Consider the following 19,187-nt stretch of genomic DNA (forward strand, 5'->3'; position numbering starts at 1 on the left):
TGCGGTGCCGGCACACCGTGTTCTAGTCCCAGTCGGGGCACCGGATTCTGTCCCGGTTGCCCCTCTTCCAGGCCAGCTCTCTGCTGTGGCCAAGGAATGCAGTGGAGGATGGCCCAAGTGCTTGGGCCCTGCACCCCATGGGAGACCAGGATAAGTACCTGGCTCCTGCCATCGGATCAGCGTGGTGCGCTGGCCGCGGCGGCCATTGGAAGGTGAACCAACGGAAAAGGAAGACCTTTCTCTCTGTCTCTCTCTCTCACTGTCCACTCTGCCTGTCAAAAAAAAAAAAAACAAAAAAACAAAAAAAACAAGCAAGCATAGCAGTGAATGTTATCTGAAAAACTCCTAAGAAGGGGCTCGAGATGGACATTTTCTAGTTCAAATCAGTGTGTCAAGATCTATGATATAGATATACTCATATCTGCATAGAGTATTCAAAAATGTTCGTGTTCCTGAAACCAGGGTCTCTGAGAAGTGGCATATGCCTTGGTCATTGGAAAGATAAGAGCCCACTCACCTGTCATTGTGAAGCCTGCCCTTGCTTGCCAACATAGGTGTGGGGAGTTGAGTTGTCTATGGAGAAGATCTCCTCAAATCAGAGGAAGAAAGGATTTCAAAAATATTTCACATACAATTAAAAGTAATGAGTTCATATCACAATTTCCTCATGCAATTAGGCATGTCTTTTCTGAATTAGTTTCTCTGTTGTGTCCAGAGGGTTCTAAAAAACATATCAAGAGATGATAACATTTTTAATTGCACTCCTTCAAATTTTGAATGCTTGTGGTGAATGGAAAGTACAGAGATGTTTTATCCAAGCAGTGAGTATCAGTTTGCTTCAGTTTTGAAATCAAGATTCTTTTCTTGAGGCAAAGTTTAGCACAGTGGTTAAGATGATCTTGGGGACACCCACGTCCCATATTGGAATGCCAGGGTTTGAATATTGGCTCCACTTCCTATTTCAGGAATAGGAAGTACACCCTGGGAGACAGCAGTGATGGTTCAAGGAGTAGGGTCCCTGCCATGCATATGGGACACTTGGATTGAGTTACAGTCTCCTGGCTTTGGGCTCACCCAAACCCAGTTATTGCCGATTATTGCAGTAAACAAATGGATGGAATATCGATCTCTTTTTCTATCTTTCCCTTTCTCTGTCTCTTTCCCTCTCTCTCAACCTTTTGAATAAATAAAAACAAAAACAATTCTTCTGTCATTCAAAGCAACCTTATATTTACCTATGAGATCTTTACAAAAACTATTTCATAATAATGTGTTAATATCTTAAACATAACACATGATTTGTCAGCTCTAAATTTCCCTAATGAGTTAAACGCATCCATTTAAAAATGCCTTAACCACTGATCATTATTGAATGACAACAATTTAGAAATACTTATGGAATGTTCGTGTAAAAACATCTTACCTTTTCTCAGCTGAAAGTTTTTGCTTTTCCTAGCAGAGCTGCTGTGAGGCTCACACAGAGTCAAAATAAGGTGACTGTGAAAGGTTTGCCTTATTATGGGTCAAACAGCATGTTGGCATTTTGACATACACAGCAGTACACACATAACAGCAGAGAACAGAGGAGAGTTTGTGAGAGTTCCTAAAATAGGGAGACTTTCTGGTGTCTCAAAGATTATATCTCATTTCAACAAATACAAAATGCAGTTGTAGCTGACATCAGGGAAAGGAGTTGTTATTTCAGCAGAGACTTCATTAAACAAACCAACCCCAGGCTTTGAGGCAGAGGGGTGCTTGGACATGAGGGTGTGGGGAGACAAAGATGGTGCCCAGAGGCCAGCATGCCCTGAGCCCAGCTTCCCTGGGGTCCTCTGGCCTGGGGTGGATCACAATGACCCTGTGCTCCCGAAGGGCAGAAATTCAATTAGGATCAGGAGTGAGGACTTGAGTGTCATTGGGTGGTTCCATGCTGGAGGGGAAAAAAAATCCCCAGCAGTTATAAAACTGTGGCTAATAATAGGACAGGGGAGAGTGGAAAATACTAGGTTGGAAAGAATTGGCAGAAAGGATGTGCTAATAAAGCATTTGCTTTGAATAAAGTCATAATTTTGCCACAGTTTGGGGTGTTCCTCTGGGCTAATTTACAGTCACAACCACAGTCACATGGAAACTTTATTCCCTTCAGTGAGGTTTTATTTTCACTGCACTCGGAAGCTCTTTCTCTTCTGCCTGGGTTAGCATATGTGAAAGAAATAATGATTATTTTAATGATATTAAATAGTAGCTTTGATCTCTTCCCCCACAAGCTAACCAAAACATTACGAGGCTGTATGAAATGATTCATTTGTGAACAGAATTTCTGTTTCTGTTATCATATCCCTGTTCACCTGCCTGGCACTCCCATTGGGCCTTGTGATCATCTTTTCTTATGGAACCTGCCACCTACTCGGTGAAGATAAACTAAATGACTGGAAAAAGAAATCTCTGAATGTTTACCACCTTCATGTTTTCAGAGGACACCATTCAGCTGTTAAACTGGAGACAGGGACTGGCACTGTGGCATAGTGGACTAAGCCTCGCCTGTGGCGCCAGCATCCCAAAAGGGCACTGCTTTGTGTCCCAGCTGCTCCTTTTCCTATGCAGCTCTCTGCTTATGGACTGGGAAAGCAGTGGAAGGTGGCCTAGATGCTTGGACCTTTGCACCTGTGGTGGGAACCTGGCAGAAGCTCCTGGCTCCTGGCCTCGGATCAGCTCAGCTCTGGTCATTATGTCCCTCTGGGAAGTGAACCAGCAGATGGAAAATCTTTCTCTCTGAGCCTCCCTCTATCTGTAACTCTACCTCTCAAATAAATAAATAAAATCTTTAAAATAAATAAGTAAATAAACCAGAGATAACAAAAATTCAAATAGCCAACTTTTGTTCTATATACACTAAATGCAAGGCAGAAGTTTGTAACAACTCTACACTGCTTCGTGATCACCTGTCTAGTGTTCATATTAGACATCATAAGTAGCACTCATCCCCATTCCATACATGACAAGAGAGAAGGTGGGTTCATGAAGTTCACCCGCCAGTCGGCAGCAGGACTGAACGCCAACCTCAGTAATGCCACCAAGATGTTGATCCTCCAACCTGGTCAAACTTACTGTATCACAAGAATCAGTGAAGGCAGTGGCTAAGCTCGCGGCTTCTCAAGAGCTTCCTCTTAAGATTCTGTGTCAGTTCCGAGGTGGGACCCAAGAATCCTGCGCTCAGGTGGTTCCATTATTGAGACTAACTTGGGAACTGCGAATGAAACTGATGTTTCTCACACTACCATATGTAGATGAATTCTCTGGGGATTTTGTTCAACTGTCAGTTCAGGTAGTCAGTCTAGGGTTGGGCCTGGGATTCTGTCTGTCTGATAAGGTTCTGGATGATGCCCCTGCTGCTACCCTGTGACCCTCATTGGAATAGTGAGCACGTAAGCCCTGCTGCTCAGCACACAGCAGAATCCTGCCAGTATCGTAACCCTCCATCCATGTGCAGTACAGAGTGAGCGTTCCTGCACACCCTTGCAAATATAAAGTTTGTGAAGCCTCTCAAGCCCTTGTTTATCTCTTAAGCTTTCATTATTTTGCTAGGTCACATGCCTGCCAAATCAGAATCCCTGGATATCTGCAACATGACTTCACCCCATACCCATCTCATCCACAACGGTTCTATACACCAGCTACCCTCTCCGTTTCCTGTTATAACCCCTGTTACATGTTCTACATTTGCTGTTTACAGGGTAAGCTATAAAATTAATAATTCTCCCAAACAGCAGAAATTTCACAGTGGGGAAAAACACTCTGACGTTCAGAGAAATGGATGCAGCACTTGTGAAAGATTGACCATAGCCATATCTCCCCAGGGAGTTGGTTCATCCCAGAGAGCTCACCTGAGGCTTCTTAAAAATATTTATTTTTTTCATACTAGGAAGTCATGGTGTATGTAAACCTGACAAAATACTAAAGAAATTTTACAATGGAAGACCGACTTTTCAAAAGGACAACTCTTCTATATCAAAATCTGTTCTAAATCTAGGCTTTGCTTGTGTTTACCTGTGTGACACTTGGTAATATCCAAGCTTCAGCTTCACTTCTTCATTGTGAAATAGCGTGATGACTGTAGATAGTTCTCACTTCCGATTCTAAAATCAGGGGAAGAAACTGAACAAACTTGTGCATTTTCACCTGTGTGAGCAAATACTAAGTATTTACTGCATTTCCATCAAAGAAAAGTGGAGGCATGTCAGAGAGAGCAAATGTTTCTTGAAGTAAACATAACTATTCTGTGTTTGGAAGCATAAAGGATTCAACACTAAATTTTAGAAAAAAAATTGTGTGCGACAGGCAAAGAGACACAAAGCAAACATGTTAGTCCTAATGCCGATGCTTCTGACTGGCATGCCCATGAACTCTTCTTTGTAACTTCTCTAGACTCAGATTCCATTGCAATTGGAATGGTGGTAAGGAGTCTGAAATCCCACACTTCTGCGAAGCCTCTGGTGACATGAGTGTTGCTGGTTGTGGGCCTGGTTTTGGCTGTGCTCCTCAGTCTCAGCCATATGGAAGAATTACCCTCATCTAACATTTAGATGCCTACCCTACAAACAAATTCAGTTCCCTGTAAGTGGGACTCAGGCTTGTGAATTCTTAAAGCTGCCCTGGAAGGCCAATGGGCAGCCCAGGGCAAGAGGCACAGTTCTGTGCACAACTGCTATTGGCTTCCATTGTTGCTTCCCGTGTCCCTGAAACTTTGAGTTTTGCTTTGTTTACAGATAACATTTTGCTGCAGTGTTAGTGGAATTCAGACAGGTACGTCATGCTCACTTCTACCCTGCCATTAAATGAAAGTGCACCAAGAGATCATATTCATCATCTGACTAGTTCTTTTCAGTCCATCTTGCCTGTGCACCCGGAGTGCCTTCCTTACACCCCAGGACAGCTTGGTGCTCTGCCCCCACCCCCGCCAATGATCCTCCCCAATTGTGGGCCTATTTCCATATGGCTACATGGGTGACTACCACTGTCTGTCTCAAGCCACTGTTCCCACATTAGTAGTTTTCCATGGCTGCATGTTCAGAGGCTTTCTACTAGGCCTTGCTCCATACCCCCATCCTCTTTTTCATTCTTTCCCTTCGATCCACCCTTCTGTACACACTGAGTATCTCTGTCAAACCTCTGCTAGGTGCTCAGTGACATCTATAATAGATGCATACTTCTCTTACTTCTCTTGTACTGCTGCTTTGAAATGGAAACCTAAAACTGAAATTTCTTAGCCCAAGGGTGTGAACATTATCTGTGGCTGTTCACACAAAAATGTCCTGCCTGCAAAGGTAGACTTCTGTTTGCTAATTTAGTCTTTATAAACTTGCCCCTCATTATTTCATGTTCGTGACTTTAATAAGCATTTAAATCCTTTACATGGCTATAAATGAATTTTTTACTTTTATTTTTATATCAATGTGAATTTTGAAAGCAATAAAAAACTGATAAGATGTATTAAGCAACTGAATACTTTGCAAATATCAGACAAGTATGCACCATCTACTATCTACCATGCTCCTTCAAAGTGAGAGTAAATAATGAGGGAGAGAAATAATGAGTTTGTGTGTGGGTAGCTTTGTGAAGTACAGAAGTCTAAAGAAGAGCTGCAGTATTTTAGTACAATAAAGAGCTCACGTTCTTCAAGCAGGTTAGAGACCAAGAAATTCACGTCATCTACCTCCCAATTTAAGCTGAAGAGTACTTGTCCAAGAAGAACAGAGTGACCTGATTGATATGGCACGCAAAGAGCACAAAAGAGAGATCCCGAGGAGATGAGAGAAGACGAAGACACTAAAGTGTCTGCAGCCAAGAGAGCATGCTGCCTCTGTGTCGTCACCTCGTAGAAGTGGAACAGTCTCTCCGTTCTTCTCTACTTTGGACTTTTGAGAATATATGGAGTAGGGAGAACCTACAATTCTGGTAAGAAGAAAGGGTGTCTTCACCATCCCTATACCCGGAAGCTGCAATTCTATGAACAAAGTTTCCAAGTTTCCAAATACTCAAAGAGTTACCACTTTTTCTGTTTGGCCATGATTTCTTCCATGAAGCATTTGGGCTCAGAAATGAAAAAATAAAATTTTGGTATTTGAATAATCAATGAAGGGAGACTCTTATTTTTTCATCCATTAGTGGTAGTGGGAGATAGAGAGCTCTCGTAACAAAGGGTTCAGAAATAATCAGTATACTTGCAGGGAGGGAATGAATTCAAGAAGGAACTCCTATGTACGGGTTAAACGTCTTATACACTCTCCAATGTCATCCTGGATGAACTATTGAAGGAAAACATAACCCATGGAAAACATTCTGAGGAACCCCAGTGAAAACCTAAAGGTAAAGGGGACTATGTGTGTGTGATTTGAAGTGCAGAGGAGAATTCATAGCATGTGTCTCTTTTGGATTATAATGTGAGTTATGCACTTGCTTCTCTCCACCTTTGTCCTGGTGTGCTGGTACTCACATCAGGGTACCTCAGGACATAAGGAGAAGGTGTCAGGACATCTGGGCAATATCCCTGGAGGTTGAGTTGAAGGGACACACATGGACAATAACTATGCTGGGCTGGCCGTTTCCCACATTTTCTCCTCCAAGTCCCCCTACGTTATGGGTTACACCCAGAGAAGTGGCTCCCCTGGGAGACTGAGAGTGGAGTGAGATTCAGTGTGGCTTCTAGAGACTCATTTCAAGCTCATCTCATTTCTGTCTTAACCTCCGGGAGCCTGCAAGTCTAAGGAAATCTAGTCTTGTCTCTTCTTCATTTTCATTTTCTGAAAAATGAGCCAGTATCCCTAGGGGAAAATGAGCTTCACAGGCCACAATAAGCTCAGAGGGGCAACACTATTTCAAAAGGGCATGAATTAGAGAAAAGTCGTCAACCAAAGGAAGAGGATTGAGGCAGTGATTTAAAGAGGCACTGACAGTCAGAATCTAAAGAGGACATACTAGATAGATTTGGTGGTGCTCAGCATTGAGTTTAGTTTGTTACTGAAGAAAGAAGGGTAAGAGGGAAAAGAATGAGTAAAAAAAAAAATGCCAAATTTCTATTTGGGCAGCTGGGTTTTCTTTCATTTGAAAATTAAAAAAAAAATATATCATTAGATTCACTGGCTACATGAATAGGATGATTAGTTTAAGCTTTCCCAGATTTCTCGTCTGTAAAATGGATATGAAGATATCATGCCGTGTTCATTGGACTGTTGGATTAAAGGAGTTAATAGATGCAGTGCATAGAACATAAAATGTTTACGAGAGTCTGGTACATAGTAAATCTTCTCTTTTACGATAAGATGGGGAGGTTTTGGGGAAGAGGACCTCTAGGTTGACTGTATTGAGTTTCAGCTTCCAGTTGGGGACTGTGTTGAAGGGACTATGGTATAAACTGGGCCAGATGTACAAAAGCATTGATTTTGATGTAAATGTTCTCTCACATTGTAGCAATAGATAAGCTTAAATGGGATACAACTATAAAAGTGATATATTTAGGACCTAAAATGTAAGATTTCCTTAAGAAGATTAGAAAGATTTAAAAAATAAAACAATAACAAAAAATATAAAACCAAAGAAAGAAAATCAAGAAAACTTCATTATTCAAGAACCTTTATAATATTTCCAAAAGCAGTTTATAGTACTCAGTATAAAACTGTACAAAGTTAAAAGGCAAATGTCAGTCACCATTTTTCCACAGTTTTTCAGTCCTATTCACTAAGTTTAGCTATCTTCCCTGGGTATTTATTCTCACTTCTTTGTTCAACCTGTTATACTTAGTCTGTAATGCAGAGATTCCATGGTCTACCTTGTTTCTTAAAATGACTGTGTGTTAAAACCCAAGGATGGGAGGCCGGCGCCGCGGCTCAGTAGGCTAATCCTCCACCTTGCGGTGCCGGCACACCAGGTTCTAGTCCCGGTCGGGGCACCGGATTCTGTCCCGGTTGCCCCTCTTCCAGGCCAGCTCTCTGCTGTGGCCAGGGAGTGCAGTGGAGGATGGCCCAATTGCTTGGGCCCTGCACCCCATGGGAGACCAGGATAAGTACCTGGCTCCTGCCATAAGATCAGCGCGGTGCGCCGGCCGCAGGGCGCTGGCCACGGCAGCCATTGGAGGGTGAACCAACGGCAAAGGAAGACCTTTCTCTCTGTCTCTCTCTCACTGTCCACTCTGCCTGTCCAAAAAAAAAAAAAAAAAAAAAAAAAACAAGGATGGAAGTGTTTAATGTTTTTAATCATTATTCTTCTGAAACCAGTTTATATTGTTCCCTTTCTTGCTACGAAGTAGTGGCAACTGCACATTCTTTAAAATATACATTGTTTTTGATGTATATGAAATCGTTCAGTAAAAGGCACATTCCATTCCTTCAGAGTCTTTATGGAGATTCCACAGTGTGTCCAGAAATGGGCTGAGTGCTGGTATTGGCTTTCTTGTGAAATAAAATGGGGAAAAGGATTTAAAGAAGGAAGACGTGATTAACAATGTCAAATGCAACAACAGAGAAGAAATGCACTGAGACTTAGCAAGGAGCCAAGTTTAGGACAATAGTGAGAGCTACTTGCATTTTAGCATGTGGTATTAAGGCAGATTTCACTTTGAGTATTTTTAGGACATTAGAAAGTGTATAAATGAGTATAGATTAACACTACAATGAGTTATCTTCATGTATCTATTAAATAGAGAGAAAAAACTATAATTTTGGAGGGACACTACTAGAAGAGTGCATTAGTGTATAGCCATTTGGAAAACAGGTTAATATTACCCAGACAGAAAAGCTAATTTATTTGTACTTTGATTTTCCAGAAGCTTGCATCTAGATAACTTTATATTTAAGATTATACATGTACTTATCCCATGACCAATTAATCCTTCTTCCAGAGAAATTCTTACATTAACAGAACCAAAAACATGGACAAGAATGTTTCTGAAAGGAAAATTTGTAGTAACCACTACTAGAGACAGCTCTAATGTTCGTTCATAGTAGAGTGGCAGGCAAATTCCATTCCTACAATGGAATGCCATCTGGCAATATAATACTATACCAACAGGTAATAACGCCGTTGTATGTTAGTGGCATAATATTAAATGCAAAAAGCAGACTTGTAGGAAGAAACACTATGACTCCTGTTAGACAAACAGAAAAGTAAGCCAAAATGCAATTACAAATAACAGCAAGGTAACAATTATAAAAACATTTTTGGGGAAAAAAGAGAAAGAAACCAAAACAATTTAATTTGTATTCTTTAATATTTAGGTAACTTTATATAAAGATTTACTTTAATGTGAGATTTTTATATATATGTCCTTTTGTGTACCATCTTGCATTTTTTCAATTAGCATCACTCTTTGAAGAGGTTTGAATTTCTAGTAGCACAAATTCATTTTCCTTCACTTGTTTTACTTTGTTCAAATTATATTTTAATAAACCTTTAAATTAAAAAGTACATTTTTCTAGATTTTATACTAATTTTGTTGATGCTGTCTATAGAAACACTATTCATGTTATGATATTTTTAGAATGTAACTTTTAAAAAAAGTAAACATACTTGTTATGATAACCTCCTCCAAGGGTGAACAATAGTCATATTTTTGCCTATTCTTCTTGTATTGGCTAGAAATTTTCATCTTTATAACATCTCCTTCTCATATGTAGTACTTCTGTGCATTTGTTCAAGTGTTTTTATAGCACTCCTTTTTTTAAAAAAAAAAAGATTTATTTATTTATTTGAAAGAGTTATACACAGAGAGAAGAAGAGGCAGAGAGAGAGAGGTCCTCCATCGACTGGTTCACTCCCCAGTTGGCCACACGAAAGCCAGGAGCATTTTCCGGGTCTCCCATGTCGGTACTGGGGCCCAAGGACTTGGGCCATTTTCTACTGCTTTCCCAGGCCATAGCAGAGAGCTGGATCGGAAGTGGAGCAGCCAGGACTCGAACTGGCACCCATATGGATGCTGGCACTGCAGGCTGCAGCTTTATTGCTACACCACAGAGCCAATCCCTAAAGCGTTCCTTTTTATAGTTCAGTTTCTTAATGTCCCTGTCCATAGCACTTGTTGGTTATTTTATCCTAGATCACCGCACTGTTTAACTAGTCTGTGATAACTCTGATATTTGTATTTTGTGAGAAAACAGGAATAGTATTAATTTTTGTGTATTTATCTTGTATCAAGCTACCTTACATTTAAAACATTTCTGTTAGATTTGATTTAAGTTGTCTGCCTTTTCAGGCCACTAATTGTTTAGGATGGAAATGGTACATGTTTTGTTTTGTAGATATCCATTGTTGTTCTCTTATTTGCTTCACACAGAGTTGTATTTATCCAGCACTCAAAGCCAATATTAAATTTAAAATTGAAGTTTACTGAAGTTATATTTATTTGATATCAGGCTGTAAAGAGTTTGTTTATATATTTTCAATACAGTTTTATTAGGTATGACTAAAATTTTGTGCATAACCCTTTTTATCAAAATGTATCTAATAGGAAGCTTTATTCTCACTAAGCTATTCCTGTGGTGTGTTAAAATAACACTTTTGCCCACACAGGAATATCCTATTCACTGTATGAACTTAATCCTATTGCTTAATTGCAACTACTAATAATACACTTAAGATTTTAATTTAATATTCATTAGTGAAATTGGCCTGGCTTAATTTTTTATTAAAGCTCTATTACTTTAGATATCAATTTGGCTTTTATTGCATAGAATACCCTAAAAAGGCCTACATTTATTTCCCACATTTCTGAGTAATTTGTATACCAGCTGTATTAAAGTTTGCTTTATATTTTAAATGAATTATCCAATAAATGAATCTGATAGACTCCATTTCAGTGCATTTTTTGACATCCACCATCTTGTCTCTGTTACCATTTGTTTTTTCTATAACTCATGACGGTATTGAAATTGATGTATTTTTTTCATATAATTGAAATTTGTTGGTATCTTATTTGTTTCTTTCTAAATATTTAAGTATTTTTCTCTCTTGTGCAATTAAGTGCCTTTATCAGGCTCTTATGTTTATTCTTAGGATTTCAATGAATTTATAGCTAAATTTATTTCTTTATTAAAATTATGTTTTTAATTTAAAAAACATTTCTTTAACATGGAACTCATGTTTCTGTGTAATTTTTTGCTTAAATTGGGTTAAGTATTTTATTTACTTTTGGTTTGCAATAACAAAAAAACTTCATATCATGTCTTCTTTTTGTGAGCTGTGTGTAATTGTTGTTTTTTTTTTTTTTAATAGAATTGTGCTGGGTTCCTGGTTTCTTCTCAACTGAATCGTTATTGGGAAAAGGATTTAAAAATAACAAATTAAGAGATTCTTGTTTAAAATTATATCTCAGAAGTTTGCATTTCTGTAATTTGAGATTGTGATCTATAAACACGTAAAAGCCACATTTATATATATATATATATATCCCAGATAAGTTGACTGAAAGTATATTTTTCTAAACATTTCATTTAAATAGCATTTCATTATCACAAAAAAAATCAAAATCTTTCTATTTAGTTCCCCTTGCTATTATTTTGCTCTTGTCTTTCATATAATTTGATTTTTGCCATGTGAATGTGTTTATGGTAATTCATCTTGTTCTGTATTTTAATATATTAAAAATAATTTTAATCTGCTATTCATTTCAAATAAAACCTTTTTCTTAGTAAATTTTGAATATAATTTTAATCACTATAACCAGTCATCATTAATCCACTTAATACCTTAATTCCATTATATTAAAACTAACAGGCTTACTTAACTCTATTCACATTTGAATGATCTTTTTTATTTCATGATTGAAAACATCTCTTTCTCTTGTTCTGGGCTTTCCCATATATTTAGATTTAAAATATGTGTCTGTTACAACTCTTTTCTTCAAAGGATAACAATTAACACCACCAATGATAGCTCTGAAATTCTCTTAGAGAAAAGATATAAACATAATTCTTGAAGAAGAAATGTGTATTAATATGCAAAGTGAACAGAATGACATTCACTGGTCTGCAACTCTCAGAAAATGTATAGAATAAGCACTTTTTCCAAAACATTGCTCAGTGCTTCTCATTACTGGCACTGCATCAGATTAAGCATAATTAAAAAAGGGAAAGAGTCTGAAGGAAGAATATGGGGCAACATTTTACATGCAATTAAGTGAAATGCTTTACCACTAGTGAGGACCGTTCCTATAAAGTCTAAAATGCTATGTTTTACATCAAAGTATAGAATACAGATTTTGTTCAAAGATGCTTAATGAGCTGTGTTGATAAGATGCATTGTCCTAAAGAAATTTGTGAAAGAGCAAGAGGTGAAGTTAATCAAGAATGACTGAAAGAAAGAGAGGAGAGAGAGGGAGAAAAAAAATGAAAATGAAGTCCCAACATAATAGTTTGGATATTTACTTACATTTTGACTTTATCAGGTTGTTGTAAAATTAACATCCATTAATTTTTGTGATCAGAAATATTTTATTTTAAGACTACTCAATCTAAATATTTGGATATATCTTGAGCAATCTTAGCAAATTTTGATTTAGCTTAAGAAAAGAAAAATCACTAATAAGTAAAATATTTTTTCAGTAAGGTATAAATTTTTTTAAAATTTTAGATATTGAGGCCTGCGCCACGGCTCACTTGGCTAATCCTCCGCCTGCGGTGCTGGCACCATGGGTTCTAGTCCCGGTCGGGGCGCCGGATTCTGTCCCGGTTGCCCCTCTTCCAGGCCAGCTCTCTGCTGTGGCCCGGGAAGGCAGTGGAGGATGGCCCAGGTCCTTGGTCCCTGTACCCGCATGGGAGACCAGGAGAAGCACCTGGTTCCTGGCTTCGGATCAGCGCAGCATTGGCTGTAGTGGCCATTTGGGGGGTGAACCAACGGATAGGAAGACTTTTCTCTCTCTCTCTTTCTCTCTTTCACTGTCTAAATCTGCCTGTCCAAAAAAAAAATTAGATATTGATTTATATAAAGGGAACAGATTTCAGATATAAATTTTATACAAGCAGTTTAAGCATATTTGTTTACTTTTATTCCTCCATTAATCTGCCCTTTCTGTTCCAGAATGATGTGTAACATATGGACATCTTTAAATGGCCATGTATATTTAGATGCAAAAGAAAAGGTTTTTGTTAATAGCTGTGAGCCACACAACTCTAGCTATCTAAATCTTCAGGCATAAAAGTGCTGCCTTGGCACTTGGCCATATGTATTATTATTTTTAATATGGCTCCTTATTAATAGTCTTTTGTATGCAAGAAGATGAAAAATACAAAGGCAAACAATAAAATGACATAGGCTTTTTTGGAAGTTAAATTGTTAATAGTGTATTTGTCTAAAATCATACATGAGGGCAAATTGAGCTAGCTAATGGAATACTCGGCCTGAGTCTCATTACGTCTTCATCAATTCCCAACTTCGTTTAAAATGCAGTACAGACAAGCGTCCTCATGGACATATCTCTCCTCAAGAATGCTTGTAAAATGTTTAATCTCAAAGGTCAGAAAAAAAGTGTCATTGGACTCATTCGGAAGATATTTTTATGACTTCGCTTTATACTCTGAAAGATCCATTTTCTCAATGACACATTAAAAACAAAAGTAACTCCCAGCGATGTCTCTTGTGATTTTATAGTAAGCTGATGTTCTAAACACAGGAATTAGTTCTGTCTTGGCAGGCTTTTCTCTAATAAATCGTATTGTATTTCATTTCCCCCAGTTACGTTATTTGTTGTAGCCTTTTTTTTCTCCTTTTATTCATGAGAAGCAAAAAACAGAACTGTTTTCACTTTAAAATTTTTGTTAACTTGTTTAAGCCAGTTTGATATTTTCTGTTAAATACAAAAATATACACATTTGCTCAATGCCAGTTTCCTCTGCCGTTCAAATCCATATATAGAAAACTTATCATCTAAAATTGCATTTTCAAGAAAGAGTGAATGAAGATGCTGTGATTGACAGTCCCATTTCCTGCTGCTCTCTTAGTGGCGCTGCCTGGCCGAATGGATGCATATCATAACCGGGTACATGCATGCTGTGCCTTTCCTTCTAACTGTTTCCGTTACCAACACCCTTGCTTTTCCAAAAGCCTTGTTTAGGGCAATGAATGTACTGTTACAAGCAAAAAAAGACAAGACTGACCAATTCCAAAGATTTTTAGCTTGAAAATATATGCAAATTAAACATTTTATTAGATGAACCCTTGTGTTTGCATGTGAACTAGCTGTTTCTTCAAATTAGAATGGGACAGCAATAAATGCAACATTCGCTACTCATTAGCTTCTATGAATTGTGATTTCCTTTAAGACATTTCATTAAAGAGTAGATGCATAATTATATGAAAATAAGATAAACTTACTCTTAATGCAAATCAAAAAATGTTGTTAGTATCTGGGAAGGAAAGGTGTGTTTGGCTGGGAAAGAGTGCACTGCCAATTATTTATCCTGAGATCCCATTTTGTAACCTGTCACAATGGCAAAGCACAGGGTTTGATAACATGTGATAAGCAGAAGGGGAAACGAGGATACATTTATGTGGAAGTATAAATTGCTACAGCAAAAGAAAATCTGTGCTTCAACTAGAAACGTACCTATCCTGTGACCCAGCAATTTTAAGATTGGATCACATGGATGTTCTAGGATCACGAAGAAATTGTTCTCCAATATAGTTACTTACCACAGCATTAAAGCAACCAGTTATTGGAACTATCTGTTTATTCACTCGAGATATATTATGGGACTTCCTTATATGACAGAAAAATGTGGCATAAGAAAAGAATTAGGGAAGGTTGGGACATGTTGTGACATGTTGGCTTCTAAATATGTGAAGAAGTGGTAGAAATCGTATTAACAGTAACAGGAGAATTAACTCATTGATTTTGTCTTAGGGAATCCAGAAACAGATGGGTAGAAATGTAAGTGTGGAGCTTTAATTCAAATGAAATGATGCACCTGTGGTTTCCAAGATCCCATCTATGGCACCGTCTTTCTGACGTCCCAGTCAAGTGTTGATTCAACCTGGGTTTAAGTTTCAGAGGATGCTTTAATGCAATGTCTGACAAAGTGTGCTTCACAAACCACCCATGTCCAAGTCACTTGCTGGAGTGTCTTAAAATATTTTGGAGCTTCAACCCATGCCTGATGAGTCAATGGGACTTGGATACATTCATTTTATAGAAAACTGCAGATTTTTCTTAAACCACAGCTCTTAAGAAACACTGGAATAAGAACTAGGAAATAGGAGAAAATATGAGAGCTTTATTAACTGACTGGTATATCGTGGGTCTTCTTAGGAACCATCGTGTGCACCCATCCCCTCCCCCATTGCAAAGACAGGAAAACTGAGTTTTAGTGTGATTAAATGACTTGGTGCAAGTGGCAGCATTGATGAGCCGAAATTAGAATGTGAATGAAAAGTTCTGCTTTTACCGTGTCTGGAGGAAAGCCATCATGAGGAGTGTGTTATAAGCGTGTTGGTGTAGTTTTGAAAAGTCAGGCACACAATAAATGTCGCTTCATGGTGGAGGCTTTACCCAAGCTTTCACAACCTGTGAGTCACTGGAGAATATGCATTTGACTCATGGGAAGTTTTGTCACTCTACTTCACATTATAATACCCTTTCTGTTGCTCTGGTTTATCTCCAAGAGAACCTTCTTCTCAAATTAACTTACATAATCAGCAAGTATCCCACACATGCTCTCAGTGCCCACCTAGTTATTTTTAACGGGAAGGAAAACTAAAACACTGATATGTACTTTGTATGTGGCAGTAGACAGAGTCATACTGAATATGTAAATTAATAGTGTAAATGAATAAAATGCAGATGCTTTTTGAAATTGAAATGAATAATGCCAAGGCTGTAAAATAAGTTCAGAAAGTTTTAGTGGTCCTCTGAAGATGAAAATATATTTAGAGCATGACTTTAACAGTAAAAAGTAAGAATAATTCTCAATTGCTAAAGGCAAATTTGTCAGAAATATTGTGTAGGGGGTACCCTAGAGGGGCTACGTGGGCCATTTATCATGCTTTGCTCCATCTCTGTCTACTCAAGATGGACCTGGCTTGCATCTTCACTCAGCCCATCACGAGAGGCAATTACAACATCACATCAAGGTTCAGTTTCCTAGCTATGAAAAAGAACCATACCAAGGCATTTCAGAAAGTTTGTGGAAAATTGAATTAAAAGATAAGTTGGCTGGGCACGGTGCTGCACGCCTGTAGTCCCAGCTACTCGGGAGGCTGAGGCTGGAGGATTGCTTGAGTCCAGGAGTTAGGGGCTGTCGTGCGCTATGCTGATTGGGTGTCCACACTAAGTTCAGCATCAATATGGTGACCTCCCGGGAGCAGGAGGCCACCAGGTTGCCTAAGGAGGGGTGAACCAGCCCAGGTCGGAAATGGAGCAGATCAGATACATATAGTATTTACATGATATGCATTTTGCATGAATGTTTTGAAGACCCCTCCTATGTAAAATTTATCCCACTGCGTTGTTATGGGAAAAACAGAGTAGTTATGAAACTATCTATAGTGCCATTTTGTACCATACCTCACATTCTCTGCCCCACTAATAGTGGCTCTTACTGACCCATTTTCAAAAGGCCATCTCTGAGATTTTGTCTCTGCTTCACTTTGAGGGCAATTCCCTATGTCATTGGTTGTAGGAAGTGATTTAGAAGCAACCCGTGTTTTACCTTGGTTGAATTCAGCTTTCCTTTTTCTGTTTCTAATATATGCTTGATCAAAATTCCTCAGCATAAGCTTTTAGACAAAAGTATATTCTCAGGAAAGAATTTAATCAAATCTTGAAGTAGAATTATATTCTTCTCAAATCATTTGAAAGTGCTGCTTAAATAGGGAGACATCTGATTTTCCCCAAACACCCCCAGTTTACATTTTTGCCTACACACAATTAGTGCCATTTTGCTTTCAAAAGTATGTAGTTTGAATAAGGTGTATGAGCCACTTAAAGTACAGAATCTGTTACTTAGGACACAGAAGTCTAGAAGTATCAGGAGTTTAGGGGAAAGAAATATAAGCCACTAGGAGACAACAGGAGGAATTTATCCATTTTTATACAGAAAAGCATTGGTCAATGGCCTGATTTTGCATTCAGGTTGTAATTGGGCAAACAGCATGCAAGCAAGGACACAAGACACAGAGGCAGACGAGAGCACCTGTCAGTGAGTCTGGAGACGCTCATGCAGTCTGACACAGCTTTGATGTGGCCAGGCCTGTGGAATTCAGTGCTAGCGAAGGCTGTGAGTAGAAGAAATGATCAGTTCAGTGGTGGAATCCTGGCTTGCAGGTTACACATACACTTTGGGGAAACACAGCGTTGGGACTGTGTGCGTGAAATTACTAAACAAGCTCATATTTTTGGTTTTGGATCACGATGACAAAGACTCTTCCTCTATAAGCATTTTTCCATCTTTTTAAAAAAAATTTTTTTTTTATTAGAGACAGTGAGAGAGAGAGACGGAGAGAAAGGACTTCCTTCTGTTGGTTCACCCCCCAAATGGCCGCTACGGCCAGCGTGCTGCACCGATCCAAAGGCAAGTGCTTCCTCCTGGTCTCCCACGCGAGTGCAGGGCCCAAACACTTGGGCCATCCTCCACTGCACTCCCAGGGCACAGCAGAGAGCTGGACTGGAAGAGGAGCAACCAGGACTAGTACCCGGTGCCCATACAGGATGCTGGCGCCACAGGCGGAAGATTAGCCAAGTGAGCCACGGCGCTGGCCCCATTTTTCCATCTTCATATCTCAACATGAATGTATGAAATCTTTGTTACTTGAGGCCAACTCAGTGATTCAACACACCATTTATCAAGCGTATGAAAGAACTCTCTAAAACACCAGGGTTGTGTGTGAACTGGATTTTATGAGGTTTCACTGTAAACCTTCTCTGTTAGAGAAGGTTCCAGGAAGGAGGGTGCAGAAGTAAAAAATGGGATAAGGGGTTCAGCAAAACCTGGAAAATCCCTTGAAAACAATGTCTTGAAATCTACTTCTGGGAGCAAGTCTTTGGCTCAGCAGTTATTACAATGCTCGGGACACCAGCATTGCATTAGCAATCTGTGGTTAAGTCTCAGTTACTCTGCTTTAAATGCAGCTTCCTGCTGACGCACCCTTAGAGGCAGCAGGTGATGGCTCAAGTACTTGAGAGATCCAGATTGAATTTCTGGATCTTGACTTCAACCCGGCCTAGTCTTTGCTGTTGTGGGCATTTGTGGAGTGAACCAGTAGATGTCTCTCCCTGTGTCTCTCTGTCACTCGTTCAAAGAAAAATGAAAATGAATAAATTTTTTTTAAAAAAATGTATACTTTCAATGCTGGTGAAGCATTGATGGACAAAGTTTTTGTGCAGCACCTGGCTGCCCAGCTGTAGGACATATTTCTTGTCCTCTGTTGAAGCTTGGTGATGCTACATGAACTAATTAGAGCCAGTGGTGGATAAATCATATGTGCAATTTGGAGGAAATCCTCCACTTAAAATCCTCCACCTCTGTATTAGAATCTCCTTGTCTGCCCCCTTCTGTTGTTCTGGAGCATGGAATGACCATGGCCCCACTTTTAAACCATAGAGATAAGGACACCAACAAGGATAAAAATTTGAGTCCATTCACCAATCTAGACCATCCATCCAAGGATTGTGATGCATGGACTCAATAAACTTTTAGATGATTTTTAATCACTTTCTTCATTCTAGTAGCTAAAGCTGACTTTCCCTATTGCCTGCTATTTCTGGGTGCTAACAGGTCTGCACAAACAGCTGTCAGATCTTCAGGTTGTGACCAAGTTGCTCTTTAAATTCTCATCCAGAATGACTCGTTTCTCTCTTTCAGTTGTAACAATTTTCATCAATAATGCTGCCAAAGTTGAGTTCTTTTTCAAGCACATGCAAAAAATGAAGCTAGGAAAAAGCATTAGAATGGCCCCATGTGAATTCCACTCACATTTCTAAGCCAATACATTTAAAAGATTAAATGAAAATATCCCATCTACTGTTATCACACTCTGCTGTCTTCACCAATGTGAGCTGGGAATGAGAGATGGCAGCTTTTCAATGTACTGCCTAGATCCCTCTGGCTTGTAGCACTCCCGTCATTTCTATTTCCTACCATGCTTCTGTGATAAAGTGAGAAATAATATTCCAAAATGCCACTAGCATTCAGTATAGGATATGATGT

General features: G+C 39.0%; 1 protein-coding gene and 1 non-coding gene across 9 annotated transcripts in view; both read left to right on the top strand.

Annotated features, from left to right (window-relative positions):
- Nucleotides 1–19,187, top strand: part of NRG3 (neuregulin 3) — a 1,154,964-nt gene that overhangs the window by 537,147 nt on the left and 598,630 nt on the right. The window lies entirely within an intron of this gene.
- Nucleotides 16,195–16,488, top strand: LOC149122067 (signal recognition particle RNA). Its single transcript, XR_016222250.1, has one exon.

The sequence above is a fragment of the Oryctolagus cuniculus genome, chromosome 15 (genome assembly GCF_051225735.1).
Source record: "Oryctolagus cuniculus isolate XC-2025 breed Fujian yellow rabbit chromosome 15, ASM5122573v1, whole genome shotgun sequence".
Taxonomy (NCBI): Eukaryota; Metazoa; Chordata; class Mammalia; order Lagomorpha; family Leporidae; genus Oryctolagus; species Oryctolagus cuniculus.